Genomic DNA, 7136 nt, shown 5'->3' with positions numbered 1-7136 from the left:
CGGTTTAGAAGTCTAGATTTACTTACATACGCTATTCTGGCGGTATTCTCGTCTTCTACCTCTTCAGTAGAAGAGTCGTTTTCCTTCTCGCTTACTTGTGCTGCTTTGCGTTTCTCGTGTAACCTTATTATTTCCTTACGAATTTTCTTGTACATACTTTCTATACTACTAAGGGTCCTGTGTCTACCCTCGGCTATATTATCACTCCACCTTGTCAGGACTTTCATTTCGGTCGGATCTTTAGTCGGACAATCTTGTTCCCTTATTAAACAATTGATTAAAAACTTTAATAGCATGAGCTGAGTCTCAGCTTTCCTTAGAGACATGATTTCGCCAATACTTTCTGAATCGTCTCCTGTACGGATGAAACGATATATTCTGTCTAGATCTTCTTTCATATTCGGTAGGGTGTCCAAATACTCGGTCACCCGTCTTACACGCAATGAATATATAACCATATTATCATCGCCTGGGACTGGATCATAACGGCATTCGGTAAGAGCTCGTCTGATATCTGCGACGGACTGATATTTGGGCGTACGCTGTAACGCACGTTCATGTAACTCGACTAATGTTACACGTTTGTGTGGCGGCGGGGTACCAGGAGGACCTCCCCCCGCGGCCCCTAAACTGGAATCGTCGACTGATACTCTTCGTGCTGGCAGAGTGACCGATGTAGCGGGAATTTGTACTATGGGCTGGACCGGGGGTACCGTAACAGGTGCTGTAACAGGTGCCCCGGTGGCTGGGAGAACAGGAATTACATTATTTACAGGAGCTGGCGGAGCAGGATTCGCATATTCTGGGACTGTGTCGTCCAAATAGGACGAGAGAAAAATATCAGCTGCGGTCGGTTTGTGACGTAGCTTAATCGGAACTAATGGCGGCGGAAAATTACATGGTGCTTCCGGGGTTGCTTTTGGCAAGCCCTCGGCAAGAAGAGGATACATACCCTTAATGAGGGCATTTCTCTGTCTGTCTGACTGTTCGGCTTTAACTCGTTCACCTATTTCGATCAATTCCCTTTCTTGGGCTCTTTCTGAGGATTCCCTACTTAATTCTGATTTTCTGATTTCTTTTTCTGTTCTTTTATGAGATTCTTTGCGCCATAACTCGATGGCATCTTTCTGGGACTGTCTGGCTTTCTTTTTCCATAATGCTTCTTCTACTCGCATGATGCACTCGGCATCCCATGTACCTGATACAGGCCATCTATATTTCTCTTCTAGATCTTTAGTATACTCGACCCATAAATCTAGATATAATATGGCACTTATGCCATGCTTGTGATACATAAAATGACCTGGACTGTCCCTAGGCGGGACAGGAACTGCTTCTTCGAGCAGACCTTTTCTAGTTTTTAACTGACGTAACTTTGAGAACAGAGGCATAACTAGGCTAGAGTCTGGACACAGTACAATACACGATAAACACAATAATAACTTTAAGAAAACAAATCACTCATACCACGACATTGAAAACACATGAAATAACATTTAAAATAACAGTTCGGACAGAATACTACCTGGAATACTGTGAACAGAACACATGAATTTCTCGAGAACAGAACTTACTAGAACAGACTAGATGCACTGCTAAAACAGTACGAAACTTACCGGTCTCATAAAGAGACACGTCAGGACCCGCATCCACCTAGGTGGACACTTCGTGTTGGATCTGTGTACCCAAACCCACGGACCAGAGACAAATTAATTGACCCTGTCTAGATACTACCCCAGCAACGGTACTCACCGGGCAGCAAGAACGGAAGGCCTCGGACTGGACTGGACTGCTACGACGACGGACGGACGAACTTCGGACTTCAGTTACAGGTGGGCCTCCGGATACCTCGGACCTTGGACTCTCGGCTTGGGCTCTGGTCGGGACTCGCCGCGTTCCTCCACCGCCTCGTCTGGATGCTGGACCGCAACCTCCGTCTCCTCCGTGGGCCTGAGGGATACTTGAAGCAGAAATATCTCCGTCACGGCTGCAGAGGATCAGGGGGCCTGCGTGGCTTCTCCGGCGCGTGGGGAAAGGGCAAGTCCCTATTCGGGCGCCATTATGTGGTAAATAAATAATTAATTACCGGTTCTATTTTTGACTGGATACAATATAAACAGATAGCTCAATAAATAAGAGTCAAGATACGAGGTAGCTAGAGTTGACAGGCTTTAATTAAGCATAAAGGACTGGAACAGGACAGCCTGTACGGGGATGGGATGGCAGGGCCCGACAGCTGCCGGGGCAGGATCTGGGAATGATGCGCATAACTTTTAATAACAGTACATTGGTTTATATAGTTAAACAAAATACATGGCATTCAATACAGTAGGCGTAGCAGTAGGCGGAGTTTGTAGCAGTCGCGAAAGATAAGGCATAAAGTGGGTGTAACAAGAGGTGTGTACAGGGCGTATACATAGACATGTGATGCAAACGTAACAGAATATGTCATAAATGGGGCGGAAACATGGAGGGGGCTACCTGAGCAGCTGGGACCTCTAACCTAGTGGTGCGCACAAACTGGCAATGACGTGTTACTAGGGAGAACTGGGGGGCTATGACTTCTGCGCTAGAAGAGGAGACGAAAGTCTGGAGTGTCAGAGCGACATGTACCTAAAGCCTATCTAGTATCTCGTGTTTAGAGAACATGTTGATAGAATCCAAGAGTTATCAGAGTAAAGGCTAACAGACACTAAGACTGGTGCATGCATAATTCTACATGTAGTGTGTGTGCGAGGAATATTCTATGAATATTAATACAGTATTTCTCTTACATGGAGACATAAAGGCTAGACCATGACGGAAACTATTGATGTGATTCAGTAGCTTAGGAATGCAGAGAAGGAGGGCTGGACTGATAACTAGAAACATAACATACTCTTGGCAGACTGGGAGGCAGAGCCAGGCCGGGCCGGGCACTGCGTAGCATGAAAGTAAGTGAAGGGTCAGGGATACAGGTGTGGGCTGTATCGCTCCTCGGAGAGGGTTCAGGAAACAGGAGCTGAATCTGAGTCCGGGCCCTTTTGAGGCCTAGAAACGGGGATAATTCAATGAATTAACGTGCACACTGTAAAACGTGGCAACGTAGCTTTACATAGGCCTAATATTCGTTGTATTCACGAAGACTGGAAACTGGCATACTAGAGATGGACACAACTGTAATTGCGTCTTTAATCGATCAGAAGGGAATACATGCATATCGGTCATGCACATATAGCATAAGATGGGGAACACGTAGGCACATATAACATGGCAAAATTTACTTTTCCACAGGACGCCCGGGGGACGACTGCCCAAGAGCCATGGAGCCCGTCCTGGGCAATTTGACATGCCGTTGGCCTGGAGGAAGGAAGCCCCGGGTGGCCTAGGGAGGTGTTACCCAGGCATAGCCCATCTGGTCCCCCTGGCAGAGAACCACCAGCCTTGGAGGGGTGTCTGGGCATACCCTGTCCCTAGTAATCCGGAGGAAAATTACCCCCCTTTCTTGTGATCTGTGCACGCGAGGTGACAGAGGAGACCCAAGGCGTGAAAGTACCCGACCTCCTGGAGCCCTCGCTGGGATCCGGAAGGCAAATGGCACCACATCGGGACTTCCAGGAAAGCCCGGCCATCTGGTCGCCCCATAGGAAAGCATTGCGGGCGACCAGATGGCCGAGGGGAGAGGGGCGACCAGATGGCCGGGACAGAAATGACGCCAATCTGCCTGCCCCGAGCCTCCGTGGGAGGGCTCCGGGGCTGCAGGGCTCTGAGGCTCCAGGGCTCCAGGGCTCTAGGGCTCCAGGGCTCCAGGGCTCCAGGGCTTCAGGGCTCCAGGGCTCTAGGGCGCCAGGACTCCAGGGCTCGGGGGCTGCAGGGCTCCGGGGGCTGCAGGGCTCCGATTGCTGTGGGGCTCCAGGGTTGCAGGGCCCAGGACCCATGGAGCCCTTCCTGGGTACTTTCCCACGCCGCGGGCCGGAGGAGGGAGCCTCGGACGCCTGGGAGGTGTTGCCCGGGAACACAGCCCATCTGGTCCCCGGCAAGGAACCGCCAGCCCGGGAGGGGTCCCAGAGTACCTTGTCCCTAGTAATCCGGAGGAAGGCTACCCCTCTTTCTGGGAAAAAGTGCACACCGCACAGCTCAGGGGACCCTAGGCGCAAACGTGCCCGACCTCCTGGAGCCCTGGCTGGGATCCGGGAGGCGAATGGCACCTCATCGGGACTTCCAGGTAAGCCCGGCCATCTGGTCGCCCCATAAGAAAGCATTGCGGGCAACCAGATGGCCGAGGGGAGAGCGGCGACCAGATGGCCGGGACCGAAATGACGCCAATCTGCCTGCCTGAGCCTCCGCGGGAGGGCTCCAGGGCTCCAGGGCGCCAGGACTCCAGGGCTCGGGGGCTGCAGGGCTCCAGGGCTCCAGGGCTCCAGGGCTCTAGGGCGCCAGGACTCCAGGGCTCGGGGGCTGCAGGGCTCCGGGGGCTGCAGGGCTCCGATTGCTGCGGGGCTCCGGGGTGGCAGGGCCCAGGAGCCATGGAGCCCTTCCTAGGTACTTTCCCATGCCGCGGGCTGGAGGAGGGAGCCTCGGACGCCTGGGAGGTGTTGCCCGGGAACACAGCCCATCTGGTCCCCGGCAGGGAACCGCCAGCCCAGGAGGGGTCCCAGAGTACCTTGTCCCTAGTAATCCGGAGGAAGGCTACCCCTCTTTCTGGGAACAAGTGCGCACCGCACGGCTCAGGGGACCCTAGGCGCGAACGTGCCCGACCTCCTGGAGCCCTGGCTGGGATCCGGGAGGCGAATGGCACCTCATCGGGACTTCCAGGAAAGCCCGGCCATCTGGTCGCCCCATAGGAAAGCATTGCGGGTGACCAGATGGCCGAGGGGAGAGCGGCGACCAGATGGCCGGGACCGAAATGACGCCAATCTGCCTGCCCCGAGCCTCTGCGGGAGGGCTCCGAGGCTCCAGGGCTCCAGGGCTCCAGGGCTCCAGGGCTCCAGGGCTCCAGGGCTCGGGGGCTGCAGGGCTCTGAGGCTCCAGGGCTCCAGGGTTCCAGGGCTCCAGGGCTCCAGGACTCCAGGGCTCGGGGGCTGCAGGGCTGCAGGGCTCCGGGGTTGCATGGCCAAGGACCCATGGAGCCCTTCCCGGGTACTTTCCCACGCCGCGGGCCGGAGGAGGGAGCCCCGGACGCCTGGGAGGTGTTACCCGGGAACACAGCCCATCTGGTCCCCGGCAGGGAACCACCCTCCTGGGAGGGTGTCCGGGCATACCCTTGCCCCTAGTAATCCGGAGGAAAATTACCCCCCTTTCTTGTAATCTGTGCACTCAAGGTGACAGAGGGGACCCAGGGCGCAAACGTGCCCGACCTCCTGGAGCCCTGCCTGGGATCTGGAAGGCGAACGGCACCTCATCGGGACTTCCAGGGAAGCCCGGCCATCTGGTCACCCTATAGGAAAGCATTGGTCGCGACCAGATGGCCGAGGCGAGAGGGGCGACCAGATGGCCGGGACCGAAATGACGCCAATCTGCCTGCCCCGAGCCTCTGCGGGAGGGCTCCAGCCTGCCCTTGCAGGGCTCCGGGCCTGCAGGGCTTGGGGGCTCCGGGGCTCTGGACTGCAGGGCTCCGGGGCTGCAGGGTTGCAGGGCTCCGGGGCTCGGGGACTGCAGGGCTACGGGGGCTGCAGGGCTCCGGGGACTGCAGGGCTCTGGGGACTGCAGGGCTCCGGGGCTACAGGCCTCCGGGGCTCCGGGGCTCGGGAGCTGCAGGGCCCCGGGGGCTGCAGGGCTCCAACCAGGCCGGGGAGATCAGGGAGTCTGCCCAGGCACGAGGGACCCCTGTGCCGGGCGCACGGACCCTCAGGACGCGCCCCCATTTTCCAAAATAGTTTTTTCCAAAATTTTGCATAGTGTGCGTAGTGGCACTACGCAAACTACGCCCAGCCCTACATAGGGGTGGGCAGAAAACTCCGCTCTAACAGCATAGTGGATGAAGCCAGCCACACCTGGTCCCCGGGCCCGGTCCCACCTTCTGAACCCTAGCCAGGCCAGGGAGAGCCTCCCGGGGCCCCGGTGGAGCCCCGTCCCCAGCGCCCAGACCCTCTGCTGGCTTGCGGGACGGGGGGCTCGCGCACCCCAGGGCCGGCCGGACGGAGCTCAAGCCCCGGGCCCGGTCCCACCTCCCGAACCTTAGCCAGGCCGGGGAGAGCCTCCCCGGGCCCCGGTGGAGCCCCGTCCCCAGCGCCCGGACCCTCTGCTGGCTTGCGGGACCGGTGGGACTCGCGCACCCCGGGGCCGGCCGGACGGAGCTCAAGCCCGGGGCCCGGTCCCACCTTCCGAACCCTAGCCAGGCTGGGGAGAGCCTCCCCGGGCCCCGATGGAGCCCCGTCCCCTGCGCCCGGACCCTCTGGTGGCCTGCAGGACGGGGGGGGCTCGCGCACCCCGGGGCCGGCCGGACGGAGCTCAAGCCCTGGGCCCGGTCCCACCTTCCGAACCCTAGCGAGGCTGGGGAGAACCTCCCCGGGCCCCAGTGGAGCCCCGTCCCCAGCGCCCGGACCCTCTGCTGGCCTGCGGGATGGGGGGGCTCGCGCACCCCGGGGCCGGCCGGACGGAGCTCAAGCCCTGGGCCCGGTCCCACCTTCCGAACCCTAGCCAGGCTGGGGAGAGCCTCCCCGGGCCCCGGTGGTGCCCGTCCCCAGCACCCAGACCCTCTGCTGGCCTGCGGGACAGGGGGGCTCGCGCACCACGGGGCCCGGCCGGACGGACCTCAAGCCCTGGGCCCGGTCCCACCTTCCGAACCCTAGCCAGGCTGGGGAGAGCCTCCCCGGGCCCCAGTGGAGCCCAGTCCCCGGCGCCCGGACCCTCTGCTGGCCTGCGGGATGGGGGGCTCGCGCACCCCGGGGCCAGCCGGATGGAGCTCAAGCCCTGGGCCCGGTACCACCTTCCGAACCCTAGCCAGGCCGGGGAGAGCCTCCCCGGGCCCCGGTGGAGCCCCGTCCCCAGCGCCCGGACCCTCTGCTGGCTTGCGGGACCGGTGGGACCGACCTCAAGCCCTGGGCCCGGTCCCACCTTCCGAACCCTAGCCAGGCTGGGGAGAGCCTCCCCGGGCCCCAGTGGAGCCCAGTCCCCGGCGCCCGGACCCTCTGCTGGCCTGCGGGATGGGGGGCTCG

The sequence above is a fragment of the Lissotriton helveticus genome, chromosome 1_1 (assembly GCF_964261635.1).
Source record: "Lissotriton helveticus chromosome 1_1, aLisHel1.1, whole genome shotgun sequence".
Classification (NCBI taxonomy): domain Eukaryota; kingdom Metazoa; phylum Chordata; class Amphibia; order Caudata; family Salamandridae; genus Lissotriton; species Lissotriton helveticus.
This window is presented reverse-complemented; position numbering follows the sequence as displayed.